Source organism: Rhinopithecus roxellana, chromosome 6 (assembly GCF_007565055.1).
Source record: "Rhinopithecus roxellana isolate Shanxi Qingling chromosome 6, ASM756505v1, whole genome shotgun sequence".
Lineage (NCBI taxonomy): Eukaryota > Metazoa > Chordata > Mammalia > Primates > Cercopithecidae > Rhinopithecus > Rhinopithecus roxellana.
This window is the reverse complement of record NC_044554.1, coordinates 26,212,468-26,227,487: the sequence shown is the minus strand read 5'-3', so window position 1 is coordinate 26,227,487 and position 15,020 is coordinate 26,212,468. Positions and strand designations below refer to the sequence as shown.

General features: G+C 35.8%; 1 protein-coding gene across 14 annotated transcripts in view; it reads right to left on the bottom strand.

Moving 5' to 3' along the window:
• Nucleotides 1-15,020, bottom strand: part of ST7 (suppression of tumorigenicity 7) — a 278,422-nt gene that overhangs the window by 202,534 nt on the left and 60,868 nt on the right. For 2 of the 14 annotated variants that reach the window (XM_030932968.1, XM_010389342.2), the window contains exon 1: nt 10,118-10,532. The exons of the other annotated variants lie outside the window; for them this stretch is intronic. The gene's annotated coding sequence lies outside the window, so the exon portion shown is untranslated. Of the gene's footprint in view, nt 1-10,117; nt 10,533-15,020 lie in introns of those variants that run through there. 14 annotated transcript variants of the gene reach the window in all.

Genomic DNA, 15,020 nt, shown 5'->3' with positions numbered 1-15,020 from the left:
TTTGAGTATATATCCAGTCGTGGGGTTGCTGGGTTGAATGCTAATCCTGTTTTTGGTACTACGAGGAGCTGCCACACTGCTTTCCACAATGGCTGAACTAATTTACATTTCCATTAGCAGTGTAAGCGTTCCCTTTTCTCTGCAACCTCACCAGCATCTGTTATTCTTTGACTTTTTAATAATGGCCATTCTGACTGGTATGAGATGGTATGTCATTTTGGCTTTAATTTGCATTTCTCTAATGAGTAGTGATGTTGGCCATTTTTTAATATGCTTGTTGGTTGCATGTATGTCTTCTTTCGAAAAGTGTCTGTTCATGTCCTTTGCCCACTTCTTAATGGGGTTGTTTTTTGCCTGTATGTATAAACAATTCTAATCTATCTGTTAAAACATACCATCAAAAGACCTTCATGACAACATTTGCTTAGTGAAATCTCACTTTCCAGGTTATTTAAGATTTTTACAAGTGCAAATAATTCCTCCAAATTAATGATGCTTTACTAATACCACCACTTTTACATTTACTACATGTTCCCTACAAACATATATTCAGTGGGTAATATAAGTTACTCCATTCCAAATAAGTGTTCTTCTATCAGTGAAAAATATCCTGACTATTCTTTTAATTTCATAACTAGTTTCACCATTGCAGAGAGAAATTAAAGACCTAAATTAAAGGACAAATATATCATGTTCATGAATTGCAAAACTTAATATTGTTAAAATGTTAAAACTCCCCAAGTTACTTTATAGATTAAATATACTCCAATCAAAATCTCAGGTATTTTTGTAGAAATTGACAAGCAAATTTAAAAATGCATGAAGATATGAAAGGATCAAGTCTAGCCAAAAGAATTTTGAAAAAGAACAGACTTGGAGGGCCTTCACTACCTGATCATAAAGCTATACAGTATCACAATTATGGTATTGGCCTAAGGATAAATATACAGATCCCTAGGATAAAATAGAATAGAAATAGAGGGTGAACTGACTTCTGATAAAGTTGCCAATTCAATGGAGAAATGACAGTCTTCTCAAGAAACGGTGCTGGAACAAGTGAATATTCATTTCACTAAAAAAAAATGAACATTTATCATTACCTCATACTACAAACAAAAATGTACTAAAGATGGATCATAGCACACAAAGAAGCAAAACACAAAACACCTGGAAGAAAATACAGGAGAAAAATATTCATGACAATAACATAGGCAAAATATTTTTACATAGGACAGAACATATTGATAAACTAGACTTCAAAATTAAAAACTTAACATTATTAAGAAAACAAAAAGGAAAGCTGCAGACTATAAGAATATTGTCAATACATACACCTGACAAAGGATTTGTATCAAAATATATGAAGAACCTTCAAAACTCGATAAGAAGACAACCTCATTTTTAAAGCGGGCAAAGGATTTGAACAGACACTTAACCAAAGAAGATATACAAACAGCCAAAAAGAACACGAAAAAATGTTCAATATGATAAGAATGAAAGACATGCAAACTAAAATCACAATATACCACTACACACCCATGAAATTAGCAAAAATTAAAAAGGCTGACAATACTAAATGTTGGCAAGAATGTGAAGCAAGTGAACTCCCATCCATTGCTAGTGGGAATGGAAAATGGTATAACCATTTTGGAAAATGGTTTGGCAGTTTCTCAACAATGACATGCCTAGGTATTTACCTAAGAGAAATGAAAACATATGTCCACATAAAGAAATATACATGAACGTTTATACATGCAGCATATATATTTATAGCTATATATTTAACATACAAAATATGTGTTAATTATCCATGTTATAATTATTTACAGTCAAGAGTAGGCTATTAGTAGTTACGTTTTTAGTGGTAAAAAGTCATGTGGATTTTCAACTGTGCAGGGATCAGAGCCTCTAACCCCTAAGTTGTTCCAGGGTCAACTGTATAGGCATTCCTGCCCATAACCACAGCTGAGCCCTAAGCCAACAGCTAACCTCAACTGATGGCATATGCCAGAGCTATCCTGGAGATCCACTTCAGGTGAGCCTTTAGACGACTACAGCACTGACAGAAATCTAACTGCATGAGACCCTTCATGAGAACCACCAATGGAGTCCAGTTAACCCACAAAACTGTGAAAGATAATAATACATAATTGTTTTAAACCAGTATGTTTTGAGGGAGTTTGTTGTGTAGCAATAGGTAACTGAAACATCATTATACCAACACAAGACTAGGAAAGTTTCAGATGAGAAATTCAGACTTCTGATACAAGTCCAGGCTTGGATCATCCATGTGTATCACCAGGCCAGACCCTACCAAAGCCTTCCCCTGAAAACTAGGTGTTCTAGAAGAAGCCAGAGGTAGAGGAAGTAGTGAAGAATACTCCACTGGAGTCACTGTGATTTCCTAATCTATATGCATTCCAGTCGGGCTTGCTACTGCCCAAAATATGCCAAAAAGCCTCAATCTTAACAGTCTGAAATGCTCACAAAAAAATGTAAAATAATTTTTCTAGTTCCTGAAATTATATCAGTATAGCAAGCAAACAATTCTCAATTTTCATGCTGTACATAAACTGATGATTATGAGTAACTCATTATTTTTACTTAACCTTTAAGAATGGTGAGCCAACTTAGATAAGACGTAGTCAACTTATCAGTATATGGCAAATTATCAGTATATGGTAGTTTACCCACTGACAAATTTGGGCTTAGTAATAAGCTATTATTCTGTTTGTGTCATTTGTTCCTGCTCTGAAGGATGACAAGGGCTGATTACTGGCATGTTTCTGACATGTACCCATTATGTGTGATAAACTCCTTAGCCTGGAAAATTTTGTTAAACTCAATATTAACACCCTACAAGCCCACGCACCATATTTTCAATGATATTACCTTAATTCACAGCAGATTCAAATTTTAAAGAACATGAGCACTTGATATATGCTAGGTACCCTGCTACACTCTGGGGATTTGTCGTCAACTGATAAATATTTCATTCAGAAGAGCCCAGTGGTGGGTCTAAATCATTAACACACTGACATTACTGAGAACCATAATGTGACACAGACTGGTGTGTTTATTTCATATCATTCATTCATTTTAGAGACAGGGTCTCATTTTGTTACCCAGGCTTGTCTTCAACTCCTGGGCTCAAGCAATCCTCCTGCCTCAGCCTCCCAAAGTGCTGAGATTACAGGCGTGGGCCACCATGTCCAGCCCAAAATCTAAAGAGATATTTCTGGAACACTTAAGATTCTTACCTTTATTTTTTAATTATTATTATTATTTTTTTGAGACGGAGTCTCACTCTGTTGCCGAGGCTGGAGAGCAGTGGCGTGATCTCAGGTCACCACAACCTCTGCCTCCTGGGTTCAAGCAATTCTCCTTCCTCAGCCTCCTGAGTAGCTGGGACTACAGGCGTGTGCCACCATGCCCAGCTAATTTTTGTATTTTCAGTAGAGGCAGGGTTTCACCACATTGGCCAGGCTGGCCTCAAACTCCTGACCTTGTCATCTACCTGCCTTAGCCTCCCAAAGTGCTGGGATTACAGGCGTGAGCCAGCATGCCCGCCCCTTTATTCTTAATTTGGTAAGTATTTGTATGTTTATTTAAATATTTATGTGTCTATTACTCATACTAACATGGAAAACACTTGCACTGATGAAGTCTTCTGAGTGGACAACATCCCAACCTTTAGTGGCTGAAGCTAATCCTGCAAGAGAGCGATGACCAATCAATGATGCTTGCCACTGGGCATCTGGCATTTGCCAACCCTGACCCATTTCATTTCATCAGTTTCATACAGTCTCCTCCCCTCAAACCTCCTATTGGATCCCTTAAAATATTCCCATGATGGAACTTCTAGTCTTCACCCAGCCTTAAGTGACATCTCTCTTCAGTCAGTATTTTCCACTGCTGAACTCTCTCTCCACAAATGTCCCTTGATAAGCCCTACCGTGGCAGATATCCAGGACCCCAAAGGCCAATTCCCCTAAAACAGAGAGTTCATTGGATAAGTCACACCGTAAGCTTAGACAGTAGATGGTTAAACGCTGGTAGCACATGGTAGAGCCATGGTATGAATCCAGGCAAGTGAAAGTCAGAGTCTCTGCAATTAGTTGCTTCATCTGGCATGTGGTTGCTGCCATTTCTAAACATGCATTAAATTGCATATTTGTTTTTTTGTTCGTAAGTATCTGAATTAATTACTAATACAAATAAAATACATTGAAAATCTTACTATTTACTATTCTAGCATGGTAAATGGGACCTTTTAAATAATATAGCATTTGTGCATTTTCTTGTTAAAAACATTAATAAGTGTGTTAACTCGTGCTTTATACTGACTAGGAAAAAATGGAAGGATATCAATACTCTTCAAAAAAAGGAACAAAAAAATGACTATACAATTAACAGTCTATAAATGACTATTCAATTTATAGTGTCCATATAGTCTCACATTGAAAATTTAACATGTATATGAACATAAATTAATGCAGTGACTATTATTAATGCTTAAAAAAATACACATGATCAGTGACTTTTCCAGCTCAGAATCCATAACAACAATGAATCCTATTCACATCCTGTGTAACTCCATGGGGATGCCATGGGGAAAGTTTCCATATATGGTAATTTTCCCCATAGACTCCCCACAGTTTATACAGGATATGAATCTGGTCCATTGTGACAATGAAAACAACAAATCACTGAAGACTCACATGTAATTTTTTTCTGAACAAACTACAGGCTAACAAATAGACCAATACTGAAGTGAAAATAAGAAATCTGAGGATTTAAAAATAATCATTGCATATTTTTATTCCATTTCTGCACTGGTAAAGTATATAAATATCCAGAAGAAAAAAATTTCCTTATTTACTTTAAAATATTATCTTGATACTAAAAATACAATGTCAACTACTAACAGCCAAGGAACTCAAAAGGAAATTTCACATCAGAATGTGTATTCTCAGAAAAAAAGAAAAAAATGATACAGTAAGATGAATCAAATACATTATATGAGCTTTAGTTTTTCAAGCTCCTGTATGACTATGTTCCAATATAATGCCTAAAATCTACAATTATTTTTCCATGTTTGTGACTTCAGCAGTCTGTGGTTTTCTACTTATCTAAGTCATGCAATATTTTTCTATTACATTCAATGCTCTAAGTGCAGACTTAGAGGTGGGTTTTTGTGCATATACTTAAGTATTTCTATTTTTGTTTTAAGATGAAAGCATCTAAAATCCGATGTAGCTAAATCTAATAACCAGATTAATGTTGTGGGAAAGGAAAATGGTTCATGTTCCTAAATTACCTAGTTTCGTATGATAAATAATAAAAAGGAAAACCAAACAGACTACTAAAATGCCAAACATACTAACAGCAAAAACAGCAGTCTCTGACATAATGATTTAATAATAATTAGATGTTTATTTTGAAAAATGGTCCAGATGTGAACAGCCATTTTTGAATGACCATAGTTACTATTCAAATCTCAGCCAATTCACAGAAATTACACACCAAAACAATAGGCCCAAGTTTAATCTCACATGTGACCAGTTACCAAGAATGGCCTGAGATGTACATAAAAGAGTACAACTCACTTGTTTCTTTATCAAAGAGATGTCTGTTGAACTACAGTATCTTGGTGATTTAATATTGCTAGAGTATTATTCATTTGACTACCTCTCACACAATGGCTCAAAATTTGAGAAAATTATCTAGTTCTTGGTAACATGGTACCACACTCCCTATTAAAACTGAGAAGCTGTCATTTTCAACTTAATGCACTCATCAGTAATGAAAACGAAAAGCAACAACTGAACTTTTGGTGCCCATCAAAGACAAATCACATGGGGTATCAAACTGTATCCCAAATCCTGTCCAACATCTGGCTGCCTACCCCAGGTGATGTAGATATCCAAGGAATGGCAGGGAATATGTGTGGACCAGCCACACCAGAGCTAAAAAGGACTCCTGACCCCCCTGACACACCCATCCACTAGTTTCTCATCTCCACTAAGCTCAGGTGGGGGGATCCTATTAAAGCTTTGTTGTTTCTTTGGTGATTTATTTTCTCCATCCACAGATGGTCTTTTTAATTATTGTAACTATACAAAAAATTTTGGAAGAGGATAAAATAATGCTATTTGCTCCAGGGGCACTCTGTTTCTCAGGAGGTAAGGTGTTGCTCTCTTCACTGGACTAATAAGGTAGGTGCTTTGGAAGACACATTAATGTGTTAGACTAGGGCACAATTCCCACCACAGTACATCTTAAGTGGTACCCTTGAGAACTGAAAAAGCAAAACATGGGAGGGGAGACAAGAGGAGGACTGAGCCCAATAAATGCTAATTAAATAATTCATCATACTTAAAGTACCCACTCTTTGAAGAATAATAACTGGCTTTATCAAGGAGGATGTAACCAAATGTCAGCAGTGCAAAATCAGTTTTCCTCAAAACCATTTACTCCACAAAAAGAAAGGATGAAACTTTTTCTCCCTCTCTCCCTAAAAATATTTTCTCCTCTTATAAAATTTTAAGAGAAAATAATAAATTTATTTTAAAATATATCATTAAATCGGCCAGGTGCAGTGGCTCACGCCTGTAATCCCAGCATTCTGGGAGGCTGAGATGGGCGGATCACTTGCGGTCAAGGGTTCGGGACCAGCCTGGCCAACATGGTGAAACCGCATCTCTACTAAACAAAAATACAAAAATTAGCCGGGCATGGTGGCACATGCCTGTAGTCCCAGCTACTCAGGAGGCTGAGGCAGGAAAATCGCTTGAACCCAGGAGGTGGAGGTTGCAGTGAGCCAAGAATGTGCCACTGCACTCCAGCCTGGGCAACAAAGCAACAGAGTGAGACTTCGTCACACACACACACTATATATATATAAAAGTGTATATATAAATATATATATAAATATATATATATATATAAAATTAAATCAAGAACCCTAAATATACATTTTAATTATCACCCTCCTCAACAAAACTTGATAGTACTTTCTTCTTACACCTAAATTATTCTGACCACAGAAACTAAGATTGTATTTCTTCAAAGCAGTTAAAGAGGAGACATACTATTCCCATTGTTAGACATGGGAAATTTTAGTAAAGGAAAAGCTCAGCGAAATACATCAAGATGGTAATAAACGGAGTTACAGAAGCTATACTTCCTGCTTTGTGATGATCAGTCTACACATACTATAGAACATCCATTTCAAAGTGAGCCCAGAATAGATTGACTGTGACCAATCTACACAACCGTGGGAGATTCAGATTCACTAAGTCAAAGAGATGAGACTAGTATCTTTGGAGATATTGAACTAAAGCAGTATCAGGCATAAAACATTTATTAATTCTATTGTCATAGTTGTGTAAGTCTTTAACTTTGAAGAACTAGGGTTTACTCTTCAACATAAATTTTTTGGTATTTTTAAAGGCTTTTTTGTGTGTCTGTTTTTTTGGTTAGGGAGGGTGCAAGTATTTAAAACAATATTATTTCAGTAAGACAGAATGCGTTATAATGTGACATCCAGGCTACTGCAAATTCCTGCACTCAAAGATCTGAAACATAAAATCAACTTAATCAATACAATATTTGAAAATGAAGACATTTCCTTCTCTTATGGCAAAGAGCAAGGGGGAGATAAAGAAAGTTTAAAAGAGGCACTTACAACATGAATCTATGGCATCAGAAGTCAGAATAGTGGTTACCTTTTCATGAAGAGGGGAAATAACATTGACTGGGAAAGACCACAAGAGAACTTCCAGGGGAAATGGAAATGTTCTGTATTTTGATCTGAGTAGCATTCTATGGGTATAAACATGGGCAAAAATTCACTGAGCTGCACACTTAGACTTAAGCATTTTACTGCATGTAAATCATACCTCAATTTAAAAAGTAAAAGCATCCTATATAAGCAAGGCACTGCAACCATAATCAAGGATAAGAATCATGAAAATCAGAATAAGTTAGAAAAAAATTAACTCTTTCCAGGATCTACCACAGCACTGTATACAGAATAGATAGTTAAACAAGTATTTCTTATGATAACTTAGTAAGAATACCCTAGATGGTTTGGGAGAACCCTTTTGAACTAACTGGAATTTCAAATGTGACTATTTTCCTGAATATGCTAAATATAGTTTCAAACCTAAAAAATAGCCTCCAAAAGGTTGAAATCAAAGGCCTAGAAAGCTATGTCTCAGAACACAAAGAAAATACACTTGTCCTAACACTGAATGCAGACTTAGGGTATCTTCTCCTTTTTATTATTATACTTTAAGTTCTACATGTGCAGAACGTGCAGGTTTGTTACATAGGTATACACGTGCCAAAGAAGGCAATGCATTTTCAACACAATATCCACTGACAGTATGAATCTACCTATGGTCCTCAAATTATAAGCAAGAAACAGAGCTTAACACTCACAAAAGACAAAAAATGCTAAAAACCTGCATGATAGTATTCTGTCTTCTGAACGATATTTTATTCTCTTCAGTAATCTGGTAGCTATGGAGATCACAAGCAACCAGCAGCTTTCACACATACCATATGGCACATAGGTGATATTATCAAAAGATGAGGTTTGGTGATGGGGAAAGGCTATGTGTCTGCTTGGTAACAGTGAGCAGACAATGTTAGAGTCCCTAGTCCAAGAACCAAAGACTTCTGCACTGAGTTTTAACTTCCATTTTTGGCTAAACCAAGTAACAGGTCTAATTTTCCTTTAGTATATAAATATTTCTGCCCATACCTAGGCTCCCACATAAACAAAATTCCATGACTGAAATGAAACCGGACGGTCTTTGACACTTTGTGATCTATTTCTATTTTTTAGATAACCAATTGTAAATGTACCATTAAGCGAATTAAAAAAATTATGCCTACATTATTAGGGAATCATACTATCACAGGCTGAATGGGATATTACGTGTCACTATTATTCTAACATGACTTTGATTAGGCAATGTGGTAGTCTGAGATGAGAAGCTTCTACAGTGAAACAAAAGTAACCCTTTTAAAAAGCCAATGAAGAAACAAAAGAACTGAGGACTATTAGCTCTCTTGAAACACTACTATTCTGCAATAATCAGCTATGCACAAATAGTCACACTGATCACCTGTGATAAGAAAACAAAGGTCAAACTACAAGTTCGTAAGAAATCGGTTTCCTAAATTCCTGCCCTAAACCCCTTCTCCCTGGCAAAGATAGTGCCTTGCCAATATTTAATGCTCTAGCCAGCAGGTTGAAAGTCTCTTTAGAAATTCTTATCTCTTTTAGAAATTCTTAACTGTCATCTTTGCTAATAGACGATGACAAAATATTCTGCAGAGCCTGTACAACTGAATTGATGTTATATTTCTATGCCCAACATTAAATATTCCTCACATAGGTTGGTTATAATTTTTAAAATATCAATTGTAGCCATCTACAACTGCTGTCCTGCCTAGCCCACTGTGCAGGGCCTTCTCTGCACAAAAGCAATTTCATTGTATAAGTTTTTAAAAAGATATGATCCTGCTGGGCTGTGATGCTAGCCAGCATATCAAAATTGAAGCCACTGTGGGAAAAAAAAAAAAAAAATCCATCCTTAAAAATAAAGCTATTTCTTATTCATTTTGAATCTACATATAACGTCTATATGTTTTTGTAAAAATATGGAAGAAGAGTATATAATGATACTATTTATCTCTTTAGATGAAAAATGTAAGCCTTTCTTTCCTTTCTAATAAACACTATCATCTCAGATCCTCCCAGTATCTATTTTAAGGTTTAAGCACCATTATGGAGCCTGCAACAATAGATCAGTGACAGGCCTGATCCCATCAATTAACACATTCTAAGGTGGCTGTATGGATTCTGGTCTTCCTACCTCCCTCTTAAGAGGCCTGGTTTTGACACATTGACATCTCTGGCCTTAAGGATGAATAACCCAGTTAAGGGGAGTTCCTTCCCTGAGACCAATTCCTTTATAATTAGAGCCAAAATACAAAGGTTGTTAATGACCTAAGGCGAAGTGATATGAACTCTAAGCCAATGAAACCATGACAGCAAGCAGATTTCTAAATAGCAGAGAAGTGGGATCCATTTACTTACATGAAGATTCAGTGCCAAACATGGCTGGCTCCAGAGGCTGCTTTTTAAAAATTAGAAGAAGAAAGAAAAGGGGGGAAAAAAGAAAGAAAAGCGAGGAGAGTGTACATGTGAGAGTGAAGAGATGAGCCGGCTACACAGCAGGGGTCATGAAGCCAGACAATGCAGTCCAAGCTGTGTCCAGCTGCCAGATTCTCCTCTTACGAGCTTCAGTTTTCTCCCGTGTGATTGAAATGCAAGGTCTCTTAACAGCACCAAAAACCGAAGAGCTGCTTTTGAAAATCCACTAGGCAAATGAAGGCCGACGTGGCTCTTCTGGGATGCAGTGAGGCTGGACTAGGTAGCAGCAGAGGCAAGGACTGGGAGCAGCAGCAACAGCGGATACTGCAATCCCCAGCCCTGCTGTAGCAGTAAGACAATAGCAGGGCTTATGCATACGCTAGATGACGTCAGGGACACTGCACAGACTGACTGCGCCGCTTGAGCCAGAGGCTCCAGGGGCTCCAGGAGAGCAGCGTGATTGAAAGGGGAATTCCTTTGTCACAAAATGCACAAGACCGAGAGCCACGTATATATTCCCCTCCTGCGCAGCTCTTCATCCCAAGATACCAGGCAGTAAAAGAGGACTCAAAGAAATTTAAATATTGGCTTTAGCGCAATTAACCACAAAGACATCATGCATATCAGGCTTCTTGGTTTTACACAGCATATAGAAAGAACTTTTCAAGGGAATTAAGAATATCAGAAGTGAGAAAAATTATCTGCCTTTAGAAGTAATTACAGAAGAGTTCATTGTTATTTTCTCGAAGCTTATGGTAGATTGACAGATCAAGGATTGTATACTCAATCACAAGTATGTGAAAATATGTATACTATTACACATATATTCTAGCCACATAAATACAAATGTAACAGTAAAATAGTAATCTTAAGTACTTAGAACACTGCTTGGCACACAGTGAGTACTCAAATGTAGGCAATTCCATTACTAGCTATTTTGCAACTATTATTCAAATGTGAAAAACGCTGCTCTAGGAATATATTTACATACATGTATTTTTCCTATTTCTTCATCGTGACTTACATGAATTTCTGTCATTTTCCAGAGCAACTCAGTCATTTTAAGGCTGTGTGCACACACCTGTGTGTACCTCTGTATGAGTAAGCATTTGTGACCAACACATTTCTTTTTGATCTACCCACACAAAGAAATAATTGAAAATATTTTTTCTCTTGACTCACTGGAACAAAAAAATGTCTTCCTTCTTTACCATATTCTTATAAATCTGTTTTTAAAGAAAAAGTACTAGAACCATATGAACTTTCATTAGCTATCCAATACAAGCCAAAAAAAAAGTTCTCTTATGTTTTTAAAATACTGAAATGCACAAAAAATAAATATATATACATATATACATAACCCCATAATCCCACACTTTTAAAATCATATATAGTAGAAAGTTCAATAGTTCAAGTCTCCTCTCCACCCATTCATCCAAGGTATATACCTTTTCCAATTAATTTCTTGTGTTCACAAAGACATGTCTTCATCTCAATACAGTTTTTAAATATATTCTGCTATGAAAGTGGAACCACATATTACTTTAATATCTAAAAATATCATTAGTACTTTTTCTGGTCAGTATATGTAGGATCTACCTCATCCTTTTAATGACTGCATAAGATTCCATTGCATGAATGTACCACAGTTTATTCAAGGTGACTTGATCTTTAGCTTACTAAAAATGCTGAGCCATTAAGAACAACATTTGATGATGCTACATTAGATAAAGAACAAATCGTCTGTTGCAGGAAAGAATAACAATTAGCTAATACTGAGTGTTTACTATGTGCCAGGCACTATCCTGGGTCCTTTACATGTATAATCTTCATAATAACCCTACAAGGTAGATACCACTTTTATCCACATTTGACAGATGGTTGATTACTTTGTCGAGGTCACACAGGTAGTGAATGATATACTGGGCTTCAAACTCAGGAGTCTGGATCCAATGCTCTTAACTGCACTACGATAATGCCTCTTGAACAATGAATACATAATTGGCAAAATTATATTTAAGGATTTAACTGAAATGAAGGGAAAACAGAAACCAACTCAAAATGTGAAGGAAAAAAAATCCTTAAAAGTGAAAGGTCATCAGAGAAGAAAAAAAAAAATCACAGAAAATTGCAGGAATTAATAAAAATGTATACCTTCAAAAATAGTCATGTCAACAACCAAGAGGGAATATCAATAATGGTGTTGAAATGTAACTGTAGGAAGTGGGAAAGGGTAATACAGTTCAAAAGGGTGGAACCTTAAATACAGATGTCTTACATAAGGTCAATTTTAAATTGCATATGAGATGTTGTCACATAAATAGTCACTCAAATAGTAGATGGATGTGGCCATCAGAAAGGCAAGAGGGAAAAGAGAATGAGAAAATGGCCCCTGGGTTAGAGATATTTTCAAACAGAGGCCATAGTCTACATTTAATAACTGCTTTGCCGACTCATTTATGTTGCTCCCTTTGTTGGTTCATACAAGGGAGGGTGTATAAATATGTGTATGAAAATGCATTTTTCTGAGGGCCTATATTTACTTCTTGGCACAGGCTTCTAAGAGTTAAAGACTGTAATTGTTTTAAGTCTACTTTTTAGACAACTATAACAGGATCAGTATGCTAAAAACATTAGGCATCTCACTTGCCAGGAAAACCGGACACAAATCACACCCTCTGACTCCTATGAAGATTTCTGTTACGTGGAGGCCCGAGGCATTTCTAAACACTTTAGAAGGTTTGGATCCACATTGCTGAAGATCCATCTTTAACCAAAATGATTCCAAAAGTTTAGTTCATTCCAGTTCTCTTCTCTAGTCACCTCAGAGAAGGAACACAAAGTTAAATGTGTTGCCTAAAGAAAACATAATGAAGAAAAAGGAAGGATGAATAAAACTGATCTGATGTCCCTCACTATCCTTCCCTCTCCAAAAAGAAACTCATATAATACAATCCAAACCCAAAGTGATCTTTGGCTTATCCGTTCTGTCTGAATATCCCTGCCTGCAACCTTGTTCTTCCTTCACAGTAAAGACAGTGCTGTTAATTTCTAGATAAAGTTAGCAATGAAAGGAAGGATAACATTCAAAATAGTTTAGTGGTCAAAATAATAATCATTAAATGAGAATGCTATTGACAAAGAACAATTATAGCGAAAATCTTAAAGTCAGTCAATAGTCACTTTTAAAGGAAAGCCTATCATGCATTCACTCAACAACTGTTTTCTGGGAGCTTACTGTTCTACACTCTAGGCATCAGCCATGAACAAAGTCCCTCCCCTATGAAGCTTATATCTTAGTGAGTGAGACAGAGAAACACGTGACATGTCAAGTGATAGCATGTGTGATGAACAAAGATAAAGAGGAATTACAGGATAAGGAGTAATTGAATGAGAAGGTTATTTTAGGTGGCCTGTTAGGAGAGGCCATTCTAGAAAGGTGACATTTCAACAAGACCTGAAAAAACCACATGGTTAGCATGAAAACCACATGGAAGGAAGAGTGTTTCATGCAAAGGCCTTGAATAGAAGTGTTTTTGGGCCCTTTAAAATTTTTTAATAATAAATCTATTCTTGAATCATCAAATATCAGTTTTGAAAGATATCCCCTTCAGTGTTATGATGATGCCGTTAGTACAAAAGTGATTGTGCTGAAAGCAAAATAAATTCTCTTTTCTAATACAAAAAAAAAAAATCACTCTGCCATGAACTGAAAACATGAGTTGTTTTCTTCAAAGTTTAATAGACTAAATATAGCTATCTTTGCAATAAATGTGTAAATGTTTATAAAAATCACTATGAAAGACAACATTCAAAAGAGCTTCCCACCACATCAGACAGGTAATTTAATTAATGTATTTATTAATGTGGTGAGAACTTAAACCATAATTTTTTCTCTACAGTACACACAACTAAATTTGAAAGTGTCATATCTGTGAATTTCTTTAAAACCACCTTTGTTTGTTCACACTAAAGTTCTTAGTTTCTTAGTATTCTCTTGATGTCTATGTAGAATGTTAAAGCTATATGTCTTAAACTATCAATTATACATATACAGAGTATTACTTAAGAACAACAAAGAAATGTTTTAATGGCAATATACAAACTATAGAAAACGAAAGAATTCATCAGTGATGGTGTTCTTTGTGGGAAGAGGAACAAATTTATAACTAAAAGCATACTCATAGTAAAGCTCTGTGGTAGGATTTTACAAATTTGATTTCTTTGCATATGGCTAAAATGTGTTCCTTCCTGCTTCAATGTAGTACCACACATAAAGTGAACCTTCTAAAAAGGTAGGTGCATTTTACTTCAGAGCCCTGGAACACAAATTCTAGAATGCTAATCTAACAAGGAAAAGAAAATCAAAATGCACCCACAAGACACAGATACAGGTATACTTGCTTTAGAGAAGCCCTAAAACAGAATACTAAAGATTTATAAAACAAATCTTTTGGTGCAATTAATTGCTTTAAAATGTTTTATCTTCAAAAAGTATCTACCACAGAAGTCCTTTAAATAGCAAGCTCCTAAAAGCTATATTTTAAGTGATCAATTTCACAAAACTTTTATTTGCACACTGTAATTAACTGTCTTGCCAAAGATCCACCTACAGGTATAATTTATAGATACTGTGTATGTACAGTTCAATCTGGATGCAAACAGGAATTTGTATTACACTGGGTATGAAAAGTGGCCTCTCTCTGCCCTAGAAAAAAAATCTTCCAATTCTTCGTTCTTTAGTTTAAAAGCAATCTGTCAGCAAACAATGTCACCATTACCCAAAAGTTAAAATTTAGGGTAATATAATTCTTAATTTGTTACACAAATTTTGGGCAAAGACTCA